The 22,314-nt window shown below is 36.4% G+C and overlaps 1 protein-coding gene across 3 annotated transcripts in view; it reads left to right on the top strand.

The window, feature by feature from the left end:
- Tbc1d5 (TBC1 domain family, member 5) overlaps positions 1-22,314 on the top strand; it is a 424,595-nt gene that overhangs the window by 333,015 nt on the left and 69,266 nt on the right. The window lies entirely within an intron of this gene.

The raw sequence follows: 22,314 nt of genomic DNA, 5'->3' as shown, positions 1-22,314 counted from the left end.
TGCACAAAGGACTAGGTCTATTATAATACAATGAAATACTAAATTACTTCATATTATGAATATGTAGTTTTTATTTTGAAGACTAAATAAATAAATAATAAGTAAAATAAAGATTTAATGAAGATTTAAACAGATTTTAACACTTATTCCTTTATTTGAGTGTAAAAGGATTTATCAAAATTTTCTTTACACTTCACAGAAAAAGTGTTTTTTTTACAACTAATGTTATATTTCTTGAAAATAAGAACATTTAATGATTTTTAAAGATCTGTGAATCCTTGCTACTTTTGAGCCAAACAAAAACATTGGATGGAGTATAAGAGAGAAAGCTTTAGATACATGTACCAGAATGCCAGGCTTTGGATGGTAATCCCAGCCTTTGGCTCTTTGGCAATCCTCCCAACAGTCATGTTGGCAGTTGTCAAACTGTGTCTGAGTCAGTCAGTCAGTCTGTCTTTGGATTACATTGCCAAAGCTCTGTCTGATCAATTGGGCTTCCAAGTATAATATAAATTTTTATTCTAAAAGATTTCTGTCCTATCCTTGGTGGCTGACTTCAACCTTTGAATATATTCTGTATTTATTTTGACTTAAAAGAATTTTTCTTATTCCTACATCTGTTTTCTGTAGAAATGGGAACTTCTGTATCATTCCTACATGAAGTGATCTCATTAAGTATCAGAAATATAATCATTTCTCTGATTTTAAGTAGCAACTTTCTTCTAGTAAGAAATAGGAGTATGACTATAAAAACCTAAAGTTCCACATTTATGTTTTTATATGCATATGTATATGTTAGTTATGAGATTATAATACACTTTCTTTTCTTTGTCAGTCATGGGGCTTGAATTAGGGGTCTAGGCATTGTCCCTGAGCTTTTTTTACTCAAGACTAGTGCTCTACTCCTTTGAACCACAGCACCACTTCCAGTGTTCTGGTGGTTAATTGGAGATAAGAGTCTCACAGACTTTCATGCCAGGGCTGGCTTTGAACCATGGTCCTCAGATCTCTGCTTCCTAAGTAGTTAGGATTACAGGTATGAGCTACCAGCACCTGGCTTATAATGTACATTTTAGCAACAACAAAAAAGTGATCACATATCTATAAAAGAGGACTGTGTTACTGGTCATTGAGGTACAAGTTTTGATCCACAAACCTAGGGCACCTTCTGTCTGCTCAGAAATAAGAATTCTTGAGAATGGAAAAAAATTACTAAAATAGTTATCTTCATTTCCTGTTTATTGTGACTTATTTGGTTCAACAGAAGAAGAAATGAATATGAGACCACTATGGATCTTAGTAATTTTTTTCCCTAGCTTAAGATCTTCCCATGAATCATTTATCTAGTTTCTTTAAATCCAGTTCATCTTTGTTTATTAGTAGAATCTAAGTGCCCTTACATTTGATAGAGTTTTATCTCAATAAAATAGTATCCATAATATGAGTATAATGAAACCAATTCTACAAGCATTAAAAATAGATTCTTGAAGCTTATGGGGAAAAAAATCATGTGAGTATCTAAAAAAGGGAATTTCTCACCTTTTAAGCTCAGAATCTTACCAAGTAAAAACATAGTAATCGTTCAAAACTATTTTAAAACTCAAGAAATTGGACAAGATGAGGGAGGCATGTTTACAAGGCTCATGAGAACAAGCTCATGGAATGGTGATCTCTATAGGAAAATGTAATTATACTTAATTATTTATAATAACTTCCTGTTCACATCACTTGGTAAGTTTTTTCTTTTTTGTGTGTATATATGTACATTCATATACCAGTTGCACTTAGTAAATTTTAAGTGATGCCAGTGTGTGGTGTTCTACAAAGGCCTGTAGTAGAAATTGTGATCATAGTTTTGAAGCGTGGCTGCCAACCATCCTCATTATTGGGAAGTCATGTTAATGAGCTTTGATCTTTTTTGTAACATGTGGAGATTAAATGAAATTGCTTCCGATGAAATACACAACCACAGCACATTTAAAGAGCTGACTTTTAATGAACTACAATAGTCTAATTCAGTGATCCAAAGGTACAAATGGGAAAAAGAGATAGAACAAGCCTACCTATATTATAGAAACATACAAGTACAGTTGTCAGTGTAATGACTATCAATAGACATAAAAGATTGATATTGAGTGGAAATGGTAAGGAAAGTTGATTCTACTAGCCCTACCCAAATCCTTAAAAAAAAAAAAACATCTAATTTTCTAATAAATAAAAACAGTGAAATACTTGAAGTACTTGAATCATTCCTGGTTCAAAGTATGTGGAAACACAAGTTTACTGAAGTAAACTATAAAGATGAGATTTGAGAATTCAAGCCCCATGACCGACAAAAAAAAAAGTTTAAAATAAAAGAAATGGATGATAATTGAAGGGCTCCCTCACCTTCCACAAGTTTTATAAGTCCTTGAGATTTACTCATGAAAAACATTGCAGGGGTTGCATAAGGACAAGTCTCACAAGGTGGAAATTTTAGCAAGAATTTGTATTTAGTATAACAGGAAAGTAGAGAAAAAGGGGGAAAAAGAGAAATACTTTTCTTCACCCTGTGTAGGAAAACAGTAGGTTAATATTCAAAATGGTGAAGTTGGTCATATCCACTCCTAATGTTTAGAAGATAATTCTGGGTGGGTAAATGGGTAATATTAACTGATCTTAAACATGAAAATATGATCACCTACTAAAAACACAGGGATGATGGGTGATTTTAGGACTTAACCTCTGCCAAGCATACTTTCTAGTACTCTTGTCTTTTTACCTGTTATAGTTTACAGTGGTTTTTAACATCTCAAAGGAGAAGTCATATTTAGATAGCTCCTTTATGTCTCCTATTCTTTTAACTTAATATAACTACTATACCTAAAAATAGGTATAGTAGAAAGGGAGTTAATTTTGTTCTTGTAGTTTTTAAATTTTATTTTCTTGTAAAGATCTGTACAGAGGGGTTACAGTTACATCAGTAAAGTAATGAGTACATTTCTTGTTGAGCATTGTTACCCTCTCCTTTGTTTTTCTCCTACTATCCCTTCCCTCCACACCTCCTATACTCCTTCTCTCCCAAAGTTGTGAATTTCATTTCCAATAGTGTCTTGTGAGTATCACTGTTGCAATGGGTCATCCTGTGTCCTTGTTTCAGCATTTTGTTATTCCCCATTCCCCTCCCCAAATTTGATAAGATGTAAGATACCAAAATCAAATACAGTGACAACAGGAATATAACATAGGAGGAAGGACATACAAAAGAAACAAAAAAATCACATAGTACATTAAAAACAACAACAAAGAAAAATGTATTGTGTCCATATCTTGGGGTTCATTTCGCTTAGCATCATCTTATATGGTCATGTGTACATAGCTTTTGAGCTTTTCTGCTCATTTGATAAGATTATCTTAGACATATACTAATTATTGCAAATAAGGGAAACCATGGGGCCTATATTTCTTTGGGTCTGGCTTACTTCACTTAATGTGATTTTTCCCATCTTTCCATTTCCTAACAAATGGGGTGATGTCATTCTTTCATCTACTGAGGGACATCTGGGTTGGTTCCATATATTAGCTACGGTGAATAATGCTGCAATAGACGTAGTTGTGCTGGTAGCTTTAGTATGGCCTTGTTTATGATCACTGGGGGTAAATGCCCAGAAGTGGATTGCTGGGTCAAGGGAATCTCTATGTGTAGTCTTTTGAGGAACCTCCATATTGCTTTCCAGGAACAATAAAAGACCCCAAATAGCTAAAACAATCCTTGGCAGAAAGAACGGTGCTGGAGGAATATTAATACCAGACTTCAAACTCTACTACACAGCCATACTAATCAAAACAGCTTGGTTCTGGCACAAGAACAGACCTGAGGACCAATGGAATAGAACTGAAGACCCAGAAATGAACCTGCAGACCTATAGCCACCTGGTCTTTGATAAGGGAGCCAAAAAAATAGAATGGAAGAAAAACAGCCTTCTAAGTAAATGGTGAGGGCAAAATTGGTTAAACACCTATAGAAAACTAAAGTTAGATACTTATATAGCACCCTGCACCAGAATCAACTCCAAATAGATCAAAGCCCTCTTGTAGTTTTTTACTTCCTGCTTTTAATGCCTGAAACACTATATTCTTAATTGCTTTATATGAGAGGTAGGCTTTACTGTAGAAAGACTTCTCACCTGCACAGACTTTAAAGGTCTACAGACTGTAATAATAGGATTATATTTAATAGTTTTCTAAACATTTTGAATTGCTAAACATGGCCCTTAGTGAAGTAAGGCAAAGCATCTTTTCTCTTTTTCAGAGGAGACTTGTTAAGGTTCAAGGTCAAAAAGTTTCTAAGCTTCCAAGCTTATTTTTATTCATACTTTTCTGTCCTTCCTAGCATCTGTTCTATCTTTTCCCATGAAACCATTTCCAGGATCAGTTAGGCCCATTCCTCCACTTTGAGTTTGTACGCACAGCACCTTCTTTCAGTTATTTCTCCTTAAATTTGGATCCTGCTCATTGTTTTAAAATCACTTCACTATGTATTGCTTCAAATACTGTATCTTTTTCCAGTCTATCACATGTGTACTAAGCTAGGTGAACTCCATTTATCTACCATTTTTGGAAGTGATTTTCACCATGGTAAATGGTGTATTTTTTTTTAGCTGTCATTTTAATGAAGATGGTGAACTAGCCCTTACTGAATTTAGAGTATCTAGTTCCTTAATTTACTTTGTGTTAGAATTATCTAGAAGCCTGTTACCATCTTCAGACATTATGGAATAAATAATAAGAGTTAGGAAATAATCCGGTTAATATATTTCATTTATACCACCATAATTTTAGAACTGCAAAGGACTTGAACAGCCTAATCCAGGCTCCTCCTTTCACAGGCGAATTAATTGAATGAAGGTGACGCTTTAAGATTACATAAGAGCTGTAGAAGGTAGCTTCACTAGTTTTAAAGATACTGATCTTACTGTCTATATAAATTCTATTTATAATAAACATTTATTTGCATCTGTAATAAATGAAACTGCCACTTATATAAGTGATCCAAGGACAATTTTTAAATTTTTAGTGTACATTTTACGACAGGACCGGATGTCAAAAATCTGTTTGTAACACCATGAACCCTGAATACCATGGGTACAGATTGTATTCTTAGCTCTTCAGACCCCAATCCTAGTTCCCATTTTCTTTTCTTTGTCATATTGGAACTACTGAGCAGATTTCCAAAATCCAATCCACTAAATGAAGTTAGAAGGAGGACAGTCTGAAAAATATGAAGTGATTAAAAAACATTGTTCTAGCTAGTTGTTCAAATTCAAAAAAATTTAAAACCCAATTAGAAACAAAAGTCATAGAAAATGTGAACATATTGTGTTCCTTAAATAACCAGATGTTCTCTCTTTCCTGAAGGCAGTAAGGGCTACGAATAAAGGTTTAAAACTATTGTTTTAAGTTAACTGTGAATTTTGAAAATCTGTTTTTACCCTTTAGCAAATAAAATTCTAATACTGAAACATAAGCAAAGTAATTTTCACTTTTTGGTCCTCTCTTATTTGTGTTCTGCGTTGAAGATGTTAACCTTATCACAAAGACTTATTACAAATGAAATACAGTACATGGATTACCATTTTATATTATGCAGTAAGAATTTGACAACTACTGTTTATTTTAAAGCTTAGAATATTTGGCAGGGCTTGTGGGGGGTGGGTTGAGGGTAATGTCTGATTCATTTGCAAGCAACCCTTTCATCAGTGTCTCTTGCCATTGATGGGAGAAAATAGTTAGAAGTGATACAATTTGAAAGTCATTATTTACATAGAAACGCACCGTATAAACATGCATAATGTTCCTGTGTATGTCCAGTTCTGATCTGCCATTTATTTTGAACTGCATTAAATTTTGCCTTCTTTAAATTATGAAAAATCAGAATTTGAAATTTGAGATTTTATGCAGGTAATTAAATATGCTCATTTAATTAAAAAATGAACCTAACTGCACTTGCAGCATTCTTATCATAGTCTAGTAGCTTGGGTAAAGTAAACTGTATTGAACAGATTCAAATCTGCCACCAGCAGGTGACAGTGTTAGAAAAATGTCCCTTTCTTTCCCTGAGCAGCAGAGGACTTAAAAACTTCCCATCTCCCATACTGACTCTGTGAGGAAGATGCACAACATGCATTTATTTACTTTTGATGATGCCCCTCTCTCTCTCTCAGAGGGTCTGCGCAAGTTTTCTACTATGTTGCTAGACTAGTGTTTTTGCCATGATTTCATGTTACAGATAGGTCGCTGTTACTCTGTGTCCCCTCCAGCCACTCACCAAGTATTTCTTTGAAAACCTCTATTCTTAGAAAAATCACTTGTCTTTTATTAATTTCTTTGTTTCTAAGCTATAGGGACTAATGTGTCATTTTTTATTACTGTTATTTTTGAACTGGAATATGTTAGACATGGGGGTTACAGTTTAACATGCATGTCCATCTAAGTATTCAGTCTTTCTTGATCACAGACACTGCTTCCATTATTCTTCCCTACCCCATCTGTTCCCTTCCTCCAGACATATCACGTTTCCCACTTCCTATATCACATATGAACAGTGAGTATTCTGATTGTATTTGTCCCATTCCCTTTTCATTCATCTACCTCTCCCTCCATTTCCCTCTTGAATTCTTCTTTTCAGCTTCCTGATACTAATTTTGTTAAACTGTTAATTATTCAAAAGCCATTTTTAAATCACTATGTTACCATCAATTTGATGTTTATTTTCGTTGATATTTAGATATTACTGATAAACAGATGTATTCACACATCCGATTAGAAATATAGACTTTCCAATTTACCTTAAAATTAATAAGTCTTTTAGAATAAATGGTGAATATAAAACAATCTGTAAAGAGTAAATAAAAATCCTTAGTAAACCAATATTTGAAATTAATTATTTTCAGATATTTAATAATGTAGAATCTGATATTTCTCAAAACACATTAAGGGCTTCCAATGGATAGTAAATAACTGAATTCATTTTGGAGTGTTTTTAATTCATTAATTTACTTTATTGTATATGTGCTATATACCAACACTTTTTAGTTGATACTGACAGAATGGGTGAATCAAAGAGAAAAAAAGGGAGAGAGCTCCTCCTTATAATAAGGAGTAAATTACTTAATGTGGTATATAGACTACAAATAGAGTATCATCACTAAAGTAATAGTTAGGGATTGGATCTAGGATGGAGAGAGACCTAACTTAGACAGGTTGGTCAAAAGGCCCTTTCTGAAGAGATGGAGTTCAGGTGGGAACTAATGAAGAATGAACCAGCCAAGGAAAGAAGGGGAAGAAGAGCTTCCAACCGTGACAACAGCAAATGGCCCCAAGGTTGAAAAGAACTTAAGTTACTAGTGGAACTGAAAGATGATCAACATGACTGAAACTAGGAGAGGCCTACTATAATCTATGTATGGTCGAGGGATCCTTCTGGATCTATTTCAGCAAGACTCAATTCAAAATTTATGATTTATTCTCACTATTTTATATATGCAGAGCTCAAGACTGGTCAACATGATTAAGAAGTTAGGAAAGGAGTAAGAATTAGTCAAAGAGCTTCTTATAGGAAGAGGCATACTAACTGAGTTTGAAGAATTTTCTTGGTGGTACTATTCCAGCTTGAGAAAACTGGAAGAACGCCTGACACTTACTTGCTGCTGTATGTAGGATGAACTCAGTTCAAGCAGTCAGAGACTTAAACAGTGAGTGTATCTCCCTCAGTAGCTTGTGTATTTGCAAATGCTAATCATTGGAAGTCCATGGACTGAGATGGTCTTACCAGTGGCTCACTCTGTAATCCTATCTACTCAGAATGCTGAGATCTGAGGTTCTCTGTTGAAGTCAGCAAAGTCTGTGAGATACTTACCTCCAATTAACCACCAGATTGCCAGGAGTGGATCTGTGGCTCATGGGACAGTGTCCAGGCCCTGAGTTCAAGCACACACACCAAAAAAAACTCATGAACTATATATAGTTTTTATTTGGTAACATTTTATCTGGCATTAATTTATAAATGTTTTATTTTGTCACCAAAAAGGATCTCCTTCCAGTGGTATTAGAATAGTATTTGCTAAAATAAGCATTACTTTGTTTAGACCTTTAGTCACTCTGAGGAAGTTATATAATTTTTATCCTGGGCACTGAAGAGAGTTGTGAAACTTGGCAAAAGTCATCACTCTGTATATTTTAAAGGAAAGGGTTACCATTACTGAGAACAGTTCAATCAGGTGATAATCATTTTTCCTCAAATAACTAAAAAGATTAAAATCCATGGGTTGGTTCTGTTCTCATTAACAGTAAAGTAAGCAAGTTTGTAATCCAGGTTCCTATTTTCTATCACTATTTCCTAAGTAAGGAAAATCTAGATGTGTAGGAAGAAATATTCTAAACCAACTGCTGAAGTGTTTAAAGCTATAGATCCTACCAGTATGTGCTCATGAAGTCATTATAAAGCCCTAAATATGAAATTATTAAAAATAATTTCAATGAAATGATTGTGATGTTTCTCTGAGGTCAAGAAATGAAGTGGCTACCTTGCTTTACCACTGAATTGTTGTTTTTCCTCAGGAAAATAATTTACCCTTTTTCTGCATTAACTTCAGTTCATTAGTTGTTGTTTTCAGCATGATAGGTGGCGAGTAAGGCCTTAATTAGCTATCATCTCTAAAAGTCATTTCTAGCACTAAATGCTGTGACAACCTAACCTACCCTTATCAGCTTTCTGTTATTAAATAACAGTGAAAATTACAAGTCACAAATTTTAACAGATTATTAATTTAGAACATAAAATAGAAAAAATTAATTATTTTAACATAAGTAAAGCCATGTGGATGTTATTTCCCTTTAAGTATATTAGTGCAGGAAATGTATTATTGCTGATTTAAAATATGAAGTATATTGATTTCATAGGAAGAAAAGACTCAAGTAGTAAGCTAACAATAATTTTCCTTTATTTAGGTTGCATAGCTACTGCCATGTTTTGTATCTTGATTGTACCCCCAAAATCAGTACATGAGAGGCTTGGTCTCCAATTTGGCACTACTGAGAGGTGGTTGAACTTTCAGAGATGAAGGGAGGTCGTTAGGTCATTGCAGGTGTGCTCCTAAAGAGGATTGGTTACCTAATTTCTTTCTCTTCTTTTTTGCTTCCTGAGTAGTTCTGCTCTACCACATGCTCCTGACATGATAAGACCCCATAGGCCCAAAGTAATAGGACTTAAATCTCTAAAACTGTGAGCCAAATCAAGTTTTCTCATCAGGTATTTATCTCAAGTATTTGTTATAGTTGCACAAATATATCTGGTCTTAGCACATGAATGCATGCACCCACGTACACACTATTTTTCATGGGGAATTTTTAGTATATTTTAGCCAGTTCAAGCACTTTTATGATTGTCATATTAGGAAGTATAAGCTAATCTTACTATCAAGATTGTTTCTAAACTTCAGTAGTGACTAGATCACTCAGATCTTGAGTTAACACAAACATGGAACCAATTTGTCTCTGTACTAGGGTTTTGCTATAGCAATTGATATATGAGCCCTCACTTGCTGGTAGTGGTGTTTTCCTAAATGTCTTAATGTGATTTAGAAAAGGTACTTATTTATTTGGCTGTTTTTCCTAGTTATGAAGAAGTTTTGCTTGCCACATTATTTCTTTCTCTAAAATGCTTTGTCTATTCATTTAGTTTGATTTTACTAAGTTTCTACTGTGTAGCAATAGCATGTGAAGTATCTCAGAAGTCTTAATTGAAATGTGTGAAGAAAAATGAATGGGATTTATTTTCTAATATTCACTCAGTTGATGTCCTGTCTCTTTAAATTTTCACACAGATTCAGACTTTTCAGTGAAGGTCTACCTTAATCAACTCAAATATCTCCTCAAATAACTTATTGATGATCCATGCTATGTTCCCATAATAGTTCAGCAATTCCATGAAGACAGTGCTTTTATGTGTCTTATTCTTCGCAAGTATCAAACAGTAATAACCCCAACCAAGCACTCCATTTTCTGCTAGAAAATGTTATCCACTGCAGTTCAGTTTAGCAAGTACTTATTGCTTTCTTTGTACGAAGTACTGGTTATATAATAAATTAGCAGATAAAAGCTATGTTCAAAAAGCTCTCAATCTAGCCAGGCACTGGTGGCTCATACTCAGGAAGCTGAGATCTGAGGATCAGAGTCAAAGCTAGCCCAGGCAGGAAAGTCTGAGACATTTATCTTCAATTAATCAGAAAATCAGAAATGGAGCTGTGGCTCAAAATGGTATAGCACTAGCCTTGTACAGAAGATCTCAAGGATAGCTCCCAGGCCCTAAGTTCACATACCACAACCAACAAAAGAAAAACAGACACACACACAAAAAAAAAAAACCCTTTCAATCTCACTATCTTGTTCATGCAGGCCTGGAACTTGGAAGTCCTCCTGCTGTAGCCCCCCAAGTCCTGGGACTACAGAGGTTCATCACCATGCCCAGGAATGAAGTAGATCTTACCTGTGGTATACAAAAGAGCCACTGTAGAAAGACAGAGATTCTTTGTGAATAGATCTACAATAGGATTCAGAATTATGTACTATTACAAACTGCTGGCCATGTATATGACTCATGAGGTCCAAAAATAAGGCCTTCTCATCCCTACTTTGGCCAAGGCCTAAATCCAAGTATTCTGACATTCCAATAAGGATAGGGGTTGCATTCGATTGTACCACCATTCTCTTTATAAGATCTTAAGTAGATTAAGGCAGACCTATGGAATGGAAGAAAGACAGCCTCTTCAACAAATGGTGCTGGCAAAATTGGCCATCCACATGCAGAAAACTGAATCTAGATCCTTATATATCTTCCTTCTAAGTGGATCAAAGTCCTCAATGTAAGGCCAGATACCATGAAAATATTACTGGAAGGGGTAGGGGAACTACTGGGTACAGGTCAAAACTTCCTAAGTAAAGATCCAGAATCATAACAAATCAAAAAAAGACTGGATAAATGGGATTGCATGGCAAAAGACATAACAAGGTAAATAGAAAGTTCACAGAATGGGAAAAGATTTTTTTACCAGCTATGCATCAGATAAGGGCCTCATATCTAAAACATATAGCTCAAAAAAAATTAAATCCCCCAAAAATAAACCTTCAGAGAAACAACCCAATTAATATATAGGCTAAAGACTTAACCACTTCTCAGAAGTACAAATGGCTAGTAGATACATGAAGAAATGTTTCACATCTTTGACCATAAAAGAAACTCAAAACAACACTGAGATTCTACCTCACCCCAGTTAGAATGGCCATTATCCAAAAAAAAAAACCATAACAGCAACAGATGCTGGCTAGGATGTGGTCATAAACTTCTTCAACCACTCTGGAAAGCACTATTGAAAGTAGTATTTTTAGTCAAAAGACTAAAAATAGAGCTCCTCTATGATACAGCAATTCCACTACTGGGCACATATCCAACAAAGACATACTAAAGATACTGGCACAACTTGTTCATTGCAGCATTATTTACAATAGCCAAGATAAGGAATCAACCCAGATGCCCCTCAGTAGACATATGGATCCAGAAAATGTGATACACACACACACACACACACATAATTCTACTCCTACATCAGGAAGAATGTAGGAAGTAATCCAGACTCAAAGAAACAGAGGTTGCATGGTTTTCCTCATTTGTCTTAACTAGGATGTACCCAGAAATCTACAAGTAAACACACTAGATGGTAAAAGAAAAAAAATACACTGGGACATGATAAATTATACAGTCATTCACACAGTGAGACCAGAGAAGACTATTCTTAGAACAGGATCACAAAGGCTCAACAGCTATGTGCATATAAACATATAAAATATTTATTGAAATAAACTCCAGGAAATGGAAATAAGGTGTTTTTTCTTCTTTGTAGATGTTTTTGTTTTCATTTCCTTTTGTTTGTTCTTTTCTGTCTTTGGGAAGGTAAAGAGGGCACAGAAATGGTAGGACAATGGGTAAACAAATGCAACAGTGAATGGTACTGACTAGAGACTATGTTGAAAATCAACTACAACTCATGGGTAGGGATAGGAAGGAAAAACTGAGAGAGAGCAAGGGAAGAAGTGACATTGTTAAAAAGAAATGTGCTCTTTATCTTTTGTAACTGTTACCCCTCTGTACATCACCGTTACAATAACAGTAATTTTTTTAAATCCCACCATAAAGGAAAAAAATAAATTACTACATAAATTGAAAGCCTAGCACTTAAAAAGAAGACTGAATTCCAAACAAGTGCTTTCCATGATAGAGTACATATGTGTATACATATATATATAGAGAGAGAGAGAGAGAGAGAGAGATCTCTTCTCTCTCTCTCTCTCTCTATCTATCTATCTATATACACAAAGACTGTACAAAGATAATCCAAAGGGGTGCAGGAAGAAAATAGGAAAAAGGTGCTTCAAAAAAATCTGAGTGGGCTGGGAAGGTAGCTCAGTGGTAGAGCATTTGCCTTGCATGCATGAGGCCCTGGGTTCGATTCCTCAGCACCACATAAGCAAAAAGAAAAAAGCCGGAAGTGGCCCTGTGGCTCAAGTGGTAGAGCGTTACCCTTGAGCTGAAGAGCTGAGGGACAGCGCCCAGGCCCAGAGTTCAGGCCCCACGACCGGACCCAAAAAAAAAAAAAATCTGAAAGCTGGCCACCTGTAATCCTAGCTACTCAGGAGCCTGAGATCTGAGGATCATGGTTCAAAGCCAGGTGAGAAAGTCTATGAGACTCTTACCTCCAATAAACAACCAGAAAACTGGAAGTGATGCTGTGGCTCAAGGGGTAAAATGCTAGCCTTGAGCTGAAGAGCTCAGGGACAGCGCCCAGGCCCAGAGTTCAAGCCCCATGACTGACCAAAAAAAAAAAAATTGTAAACTTATTACTCAGGTTTACTATTTACTATTTACTCAGGTATGCTATTATACAGAATAACACTGGTTGCCTTCTTCTTCTGCCTGTCTGTATCAGTCATGTTTCAGCTATGGTATCTCCTGTCAAGAAAAACAACTTGGGGAGTCAGAGGCTCCATTCTCTCATTTGTTTTTTTTACCACCTAATGCCTTATTACTGTTTTCATGTCCTTGTTAAGTGAATTTACAGGTTTTTTGTAAATGATGACATATCCAAGAGGTATCAGGAACCATGAGCATCTATTGGGGGTTCACTACGTATCTCCTATTAGTATAATTTTTTAATAAATACTTCAAGTTTGCTACCATTCTGGTGATAAGTAGCTGTCAGTTGTATGGTACGATGCAAATAGTTTTTAAACATAAACTAATTTTTTCTCTTCAAAGTACAGTGATATTTTAATAATGAAAGTAAGATCTTTTTCAAAGAAATTCATGCTGAATAGAGAACATTTTGAAATTGGATATTTGGACATGTTTCATCTGTTTGTGATATTCTTGAAGACAATTTCAGTATATTGCTTCTTTAAAATTCTCAAAGATCTAAAAGTTACAGAAATATAATTTTCTAACTTAATAATCTTGCAGATGAAAAGATAAAAGTCAGATTTGAATCCCTTTTTCAAAATATAGAAATGTTATGCCGTTCAATAAATTTTTTAGTGTCTTTTATTGTAAAAATATTGTACAGAGGGGTTACATGAGTAAGGTAATGAGTACATTTCCTGTAGAGCATTGTTACCTCCTCCTTTGTTTTTCCCCTACCATCCCTTCTCTCCCAACCTCCCTAACTCCTCCCTCCCCGCCTGTAGTCATTACATATTTTTTCTTCATTATTCTGGTGCTTATTTAAAAATAAAATATCCTAGCCAGGTGCCAATAGCTCATGCCTATAATCTCAGCTACTAGGCTGAGATCTGAGGATTGCAGTTTGAAGCCAGCCAAGGCAGGAAAGGCCATGAGACTTTTATCTCAAATAAACTACTCAGAAAAAGCCAGAAGTGTTGCTATGGTTCATGTGGATAGGGAGCTAGCCTTAGGGACAGAGCTCAGGCCCAGCATTCAAGCTTCAGGACCAGCAAAATAATTTTTTAAAAAATTAATCCTTAAATTCCATTTCTAACGAACTTTACAACTTTGGTGGGGAGGGAGAAGGATGAGGGGGGGCAGTGGGGGGAGTATGGGAAGGGAGGGGAAGGGGAAACAGGAGGCAACAATGCTTGATAAGAAATATACTCGTTATCTTGCCCATGTAATTGTAACTCCTCTGAACTGTATTTTCACAATAAAAAAGGAAAAAAATTCCGTTTCTTTACAGTTGGTAAAGTTTTAATAAAAGATCATGTAATTGCATTTCATATCTTCCTGGGACCTGATGAGGATGAAGCAAAATACTGTCCTCCAGAATTCAGTGATAGACAAACTCTCTCTCTCCTGCTCCCAATCTGAGCCACTTGTGTTCTTCCTTCTCCTTGGATATGTCCTTTTTGCAGATCTCCTATTGAAAAATGTTCTGACAGCTCCCAACACTACTCCTTCCAGTGCCAAATGGCCTTATGACAGGATGAGCTCTTTGGTCTGGTATAAGGAACATAAAACAATGCATTTCAACTTGATTATCCCTCCAACAAGAGTCACTTCTGACTTCTTATTTATTTGTGGTTGGAATACACAGTTTGAAAATTGATGTATTATTACACTAATTACTTTGCCAAAATGGGCCTTTAGAATAATACCCAATGAAATTGATGAGGAAAACATAACAGTACTAATTACTACTTTATAATTAAATTGATCTGTGATTTTTTTCCTTTAACCATGAGTTTAACTAGGAGTTACCACTCATGTGGAAGACAGTATGACTAAGAAATAAAATAGAAAATGAGAGGAAGCCAGTCAAGAGATCCAGTTCAAAAGATTAAGAACAACGTGAACTGGAAGGAAAAGGGGGGAAGTGAAAGGAGGAGTGTGAGGTAAAACAAGAAAACCACCTACGTTTTTCTCTTTAAAATTAAAATGGCTAGTACAGTGGTCATTCTGTTTTCTTGTTGTAGTGCTACTAAAGCAGACCAGTTGCTGTGACAAAATTAAATCCTCTATTTCCATTGCTTAAGATGTGTAAGATGTTTTTGTTTGTTTGGTTTGCTGGTCCTGGGACTTAAATTACAGGTCTAGGTGCTGTCCCTGAGCTCCTTTTTGCTCAAGGCTAGAACTCTACCACTTCAAGCCACAGCACCACTTCTAGCTTTTTCTGTTATTAACTGGAGATGTGAGTCTTTTAGACTTTCCTGCCAAGCTGGATTTGAACCACAATACTCAGATCTCAGCCTTCTGAGTAGCTAGGATTACAAGCATGAGCTCACAGCACCTGAGAGATATTTAGATTTCAAGCAAGTGGAAGTTCATTGTAATTTGGCTGAGAGTTCTTTCTGAAGTTCTTCCAGCTTCTGTCAGCTCTGTTTTTGTCATATCCCATAGTCCAGGGCTGCCCTGGAATTGATATCCCCTACATAATGGACAAGGAGATCCATGCCCAGGACCATGCACATATAGGAAGACTTTGTGGCCAGATTGCAGGACCTGTATCACTTTCACTCACACTGGATCTTCAGAACTCAGTCTCACAGCTACTCCTAACCAAAGGAGCCTTTCAGAAAGCTGGTTGATCTGTATCCTCAGGAAGCAGTTGAAAGGTGAGAAACTACTAGTTCTCCTAAAAGTGGAAATATTTGGGTTCCTTTATCTGTTGGGCTCACTGAGAAGGCTATCTCTAAAGGAAAATCTAAAATCACAGAGGAAGCTTGCAGCCTCCTGTCTCATAACCTGAGAAGTACAGTCAGAAAGAGCAAACTTTCACTCTGAGACCAAAACTAATTTTACAAGGCTTTTATATAAATCCAGACTTCCACAAGACGAATAGTGCAAGCCCCCATGACCACTTCTTTCAGGCATATACTTCCATAATACAGACTGCTGTGGTCTGAATGGATTTCCTCAAAATTTGTGTAATAAAATCCAAACCCCAAAGTGATATTAGAAGTGAAGCCTCTGAGAGGTGATCAGGCAAAGAAAGTTATGCCCTCATAATTGGGATTTAGTACCTTATAAAAGTCAATGCAGACAGTTTGTCTTTCTTCCATGTGAGTACACAGCAAGAAAACAGCATCCATGAACCAGGAAATGAGCACACACCATACCCCAAATCTTCCAATGCCTTACTCTTGGACTTGAAGCTCAGAATTTTGAAGAGTGAAATTCTCCTGTTAGAGGCCACCCACTTTCTGGTATTTTGTTATAACATCCTGACATTTGATGCCACTGCATTATTAGATTATTTGCAGTGAAGAAGAAACTAACCCATGTGACTGGCATACAGTAGACGTCTATGAAAAGCCCAGTGAAAATCACAGACCTCTAGGAGAACATGCTCTCAGATGGAGCAGATAGGCACATTCAGTGAAGCCAGGCTAGGAGATCCTAACTTGCTTAAAGCAATTAAGAATAAAGCCAGGTGCTGGTGGCTCACACCTGTAATCCTAGCTACTCAGGAGGCTGAGATCTGAGGATCGCATTTCAAAGCCAGCCCAGGCAGGAAAGTCCATGGCATTCTTATCTCCAATTAACCACCAGAAAACCAGAAGTGGCGCTGTGGCTCAAGTGTAGAGCATTCACCTTGATCTGAAAAGCTCAAGGACAACACCCAGGCCCAGAGTTCAAACCCCACAACCAACCGAAAATAAAAATAAGTAAATAGAATAAGAATAAAGCTAGTCTGTAATATAATGTTACTACTGAGGATCAATCCCACTGTCTCTGCTTATTTGCTTTCTGTGGAGATTAGACTGGATTTGAACTCCATCTTTGGCCTGCCAGGCAGGCACTCTACCTCTTGAACCACACCCGCAGCTCTTCTTTTCTTTAGTTAATTTTTTCAGATAGGATATACTGGTTTTTTCCCCAAGGCCAGCCTCAGACAGGGATTCTATCACCTGTGACCTCCTGGACAGTTGACTGAGATGAGATCTCCCTCACAAAAGTACAAAAACATGATCCTCCCAATCTCTTCTTTCCTACTAACAGGAATTACAGTGGTGTTCCACTGTACCAAGACTGTAGGTGCCTCTTTGATTCTGCATTTCTATTTCCTTAATACAGTCTTTTTGATACCTTCTCTCATTAAGTATGTATAATACATACAAAGCATATAATGACATCTTGCTAACCCGTGAATCTGTTCTAGAGCCACTTTGCATTAATTTTACAGTCAACTCTTATAATTCTTGTGTAGACCTCAGATTTACTTCCATTATTAATAAAATGATTTATGAAGAGGTAAATTGGGGATAAAAATTGTCCTTCTTCTTAATGTATTTTTACTATATGATTGTTTCAGTAAGTCAAGTTCAATTTTAGGTTTTCCTATGCATACTGACATTTATAGATCTTTTGATAGTCCTTCAAATTTGTCTTTTGTAATGTTTAGCAGAATTGAGATGAAGAAAAATGAATTGATGAGGTTTAAGGATGTGTTTTACAAAATTATCAGCTCTAGGCTTAGCCATTATGATGTTAGTTTATGGTTTGGTTCTTGCTGGCCTTTTATTCTGATTTCCATTGTGGTACAAGTAATGATTTCATCACCCCTCTACTTTTTCTATAACAGCAATAGTAGAAATATTTCACTTAGCATTGAATTATCTTTGAAGCAGCACCAAGTAGTAAAGTTTGAAGAGGTCTACTTGGATTATTTTTATAAATTCAAAAAAAGGTAAATCCTTTCCCTTTGTCTTACAATGGAGAGCCCAACTCCCTTGTTTCATGAAGATTCAAATTGAAAATATTGACTAGATCCCTCTTAGGAAAGGACTTCTTGACAAGAATGTCAGCTATTAAATTTACTTCATAGAAAACATCATATTTGATCCCTCTTATTTGATGTGATTGCATTTGAATTCTAGCAACTAGCCAACTATGCAAGCAACAGTAGCTAGAATAACAATGAATAAAAACTAAAATTTTAGCATATATTTAACACATTCCTGCAGAAGCAATTAGTCTCTGACTAAACAGGAGAAAGACAGTTTCAGTATCAAACAGGTAACACGGTTTAGTGTCCTAAAGGAGTTCATTAAAAGTTTTAACCTGTTTGTGTATATACATATATTTATTAAATTTAACATAATATTCTACTAGCCAGTCTTGTGGTGGGAGAACCAATGGAATGTAGGTGATAAGAATATTACTTCCTTTACCTCTTTTCTCTTGTTTCCTTCCTCCTTCTTCCTTTTTTTAAAGTTCAGTTTTAGTATGAGCTTCTAAGTAGAGAAAGTAGGAGATAGCTTCATGAAATGTTTAAGAAATACTACGTCAAACTGCAATACTGCCCCCAAAAATGTTGTTATTAACAAGGTTTAGTGAATAATTAGCCATGAGGTATATTTCTCAAGTTTCTGCCCAAAGATGGAGTTTGTGGGGAAAGGCAGATGAACAAGTTTGCAGAGAGTGACTAGGGTATGAGAAAAAGAGTTGATTATGTGTTAATCTGAGAAAGTATAGGATAACCAGGTCAATATGTCTACAAAGCAACTGGGTATGCTTGTCTAAAGCTCAGAGAAGATGTCTGAATCAGCAGTACAGGATATGCAGTATGAATACCAATTTAGTTGAGGGAATATAAAGTGATCTCTAGAAATGATGTGTTAGGAAAATGATAAGAAAACGAAAACAGAATAGGAAATAACAGAATTCTGCTCATAGTGGTTCATAGCCTGTATGTAGTCTCAGCTACTTAGGAGGCAGAGATTGGAAGGTTGGGATTTAAGGGCAAAAAGTTAGAAAAACCTCATTATAGGTATGCAGTGCATATGCAGTTCATACCTATAATCCCACCTACTCCTGAGACATCAGGAAGATTGAGACCAACCCTAGGGAAAGGCAAAACTCTACCCCCCTCAAAAAAATAAAGCTGGGGGCATAGGTCAAGTGGTTGAGCACTTACCTAGCAGGCGTAAAGTCCCTAAATTCAACACTTCCTCTCCCCCAACAAACTGTTGAAGAGATGATCTATTGTTCAAGAGGAAGAAGCACATGGAGAGGACTCAGAAGGTGAGGAAGGTAGAAGACAGAATTACAGTTGACTAAGTACAGATAATTCTAAGAACATGGAAATGATTAGCGAAAAATGTCCAGAAGATCAACTGAGATTAACAATAAATAATTCTTAAAACTTCAAGGTACTTTGGAGGGGAAATAAGTGTTCTTTCAGATTTGCTGTTCTGTTCTCTTTGCTGTGCTTGATTTGCCCTTTCTGCCCCTCTCTGCTGAAAATATAGCAAGCTTCCTCTCCTCCAGCTTTAATGGCACGTCTTCATTTTAAATTGCATCTACCTTCTTGCAGTTTCCTAGTAGTACTCCTGTGAAGACCTAAACAAAATATGCTACACACACAAAAATAAAAATAAAAAAAATCGTGGCAGGCTACTACATCAAATAATTCAGCTCAATATTGTCTATTTTGTACTTTGCACAATAGTATCAGCCTACATAAATTCAAGATGTTCTTTATGTAGATGACCTAGCAAACAGTAGTCACATCATAACAAAACTGTATGTACACTGCTTACTCATCTCTGTTATTCAGATAGGCTGCTTTTGTGACTGCTTGGGGACTTTGCCCCATTCTTCATTTACTTGGATTGTGATCTTCATGGTGTACAACCCAATATGTTGAAGTAGGAATCTATTCATCCAGAAAAGTTTTGAGAACATCACAAGATCACACATTGACAGTTAGCCTTTCAAAACTTTTTTGTAAGAAGAGAATGACAATATCTTCTAAATCTCCGATTTCAGTATGCATCATATCCAAGAAGGACATGTGGGCATTTAAAAGCTGCCTTCTCACTGGGCACTGGTGGCTCATCCCTGTAATCCTAGCTACTCAGGAGGCTGAATCTGAGGATGACAGTTTGAAGCCAGCTCAGACAATAAGGTCTATAAGACTCTTATTTCCAGTTAACCACCAAAAAGCTGGAAGTACAGTCATGGCTCAAGTGAGTGCCTTAGATAGAGTACTATCCTTGATCAAAAAAGCTCAGGAATGCACTCAGGCCATGAATTCAAGCCTCAGGACCGACAAACACACAAAAAAGCCTTCCCAGGCTTTTACTAATCCTAGCTACCTAGAATGAAAGGGCAGGAGGATCACAAGTTCACGGCCAGCCTGGACCAAGTTACAGAGATCCTATCTCAAAAACAAAATACAAAAAAAAAAAAAAGGCACCAAGTGTGGTGCTTATCTAGCATGTATGAAACTTGAGTCCAAGTCACAATTCTGGAAAACAAACAAAAAACCTTTTCTCTGGGGACTGGGAAGGTGGCTCAGTGGTAGAGTGCTTGCCTTGCATGCTCAAGGCCCTGGGTTTGATTCCTCAGCACCACATAAGCAAAAAGAAAAAGGCCGGAAGTGGCACTGTGGCTCAAGTGGTAGAGCGCTAGCCTTGAGCTGAAGAGCTTAGGGACAGCACCCATGCCAAGTTCAGGCATCACGGACCCAAAAACAAAAAACAAAAACATTTTCACTGAAACTGCTGTTAATTCTGTATACCTGCAGTTTAGGACTTACCCTGCAGGTATATTTTTAATAACCAAGCTCTAGTGGGCTCTAGTTTATCTGATAATATTGAACACAGCATGTGATATAAGATAGACATACACAACTAACAATAATGAAAGACAGAATAAAATACATGAATAATTAAGATTAGCATGTTGTGAGAAAGGGAATAACATGGAAGTTCACAGAATCTATTATATAGAAGGTAATACCTCACCTAAGAATGTATGGTACTCCATTAAGCAGAAAATTGTAAGTAGATCACTCTAAGGCAAGGGAACAGCTTAGTCAAGCCTGAAGATATGCAATGCTCATAAATAGTTGTAGGTGAGATGCAGTACGCATTGGTGGTGGTATGAGAATTCCTTTAGGTCCTAGTAGATTATCATGGAATACTTTGAGTGCCATGCTCAGAAAACAAGTTTATCTGATTGGCGATTGAAACCTGAATAAGGAAATCAACAAATCAGACCTAAATCTCTGGAATATGAATCTGAAGGCATTCAGATCAGAGAGAAAAGCAATTGGGGAGTTGTGATAAGACAAAAATGGAGGGAGGCCATGTACTTACCTATGGTGTAGACTTGATGTCATTGAGGAGGCAAAATCACAGAACTTGCTCAGTCTCCATCTTTTTTTGTTCATGACCCAGTTCATTCTAGGAGGAAGTCTAGAGTGTTGATGACAAAATGGAGGCTTGGGTTTTGAAGGGAATTAAAAAGAATAAGAATAGTCGATGGTTACAGGCATATTAAGAATATCACAAATAGTTACTATCAGACCTGGAAAAGAAAAAATGTATCTGTAGATGACCTTGAAGAGGTCTTTGTGTTATCTGAACTTCAAAGAGCTGTGTGGAAAGGGATAGTCTTGGTATTAGCATTCTAGTAACAAATTTAGCCAGAATTGTAAAGTGTTCTGCATACCTGTTGAATCTGTGATGTGTGTAATACGATATAACTAGTATAAAAACTAAGCTGAAAATAGAATCAAAACTAAGCTGGAAAGACAACAACTGCCTCTTTAAAAAAAAAAAAAGTGGACAGTGGAGCCACATTCTTAAAATCCCTCAGCTATCTTCAGATACCTTTGCAGAGGAGTTGGTACAGAACTGAGCTCTCCAGAGGTCAGCAACTTTCACTGAATGAAGCATCACCTCCTTCTAGTCCCAATTCTCATTTATTAAGAAGACAATGGATGATATTGAGAGTAAAATGTATGTTAAAATATGCCCACTCCCAAATACTACTCTTACACAGGCTGGCTGGTGCTGATCTATCTGTGTTAGTATAGAAATATTAAAATGTTGAAGTTTTTCCTATTTGTAAGAAAAATATCTCTAAGAAGAGTTGAAGTCCAGTGCAGTAGGAACTCTCCACGTTTCCTCTTACATCCCAGTCAGTCCCTATTGGTAGCAGATGCTGTACAAGTTGTTTGATAATTTGACTGCCACCTGTGCACATATTCATAGAATAAAACGTTTAAAATACTGATGCAGTGATACATGTAAGTAAACCATCAAGAGAAAAGTCACCTTTCAGATTTCTGAGAAGGGTTGAAGATTTCCATATAGTTTGTGGAATTCAGAGGTCCTAAGAACCTGAGTTGGGGAAATGCATGTGTTATTTTTACTCAGCTCTTACTGTAGTCAATACTATCTTCAAATATTGGTGAAGGCAACAAGCTACAGTACTAATACCAGTACTTGAAACATTATTATCAACAGCAGTCACAGATA

The sequence above is a fragment of the Dipodomys ordii genome, unplaced genomic scaffold (genome assembly GCF_000151885.1).
Source record: "Dipodomys ordii isolate 6190 unplaced genomic scaffold, Dord_2.0 Scaffold60, whole genome shotgun sequence".
Taxonomy (NCBI): domain Eukaryota; kingdom Metazoa; phylum Chordata; class Mammalia; order Rodentia; family Heteromyidae; genus Dipodomys; species Dipodomys ordii.
This window is presented reverse-complemented; position numbering and strand designations above follow the sequence as displayed.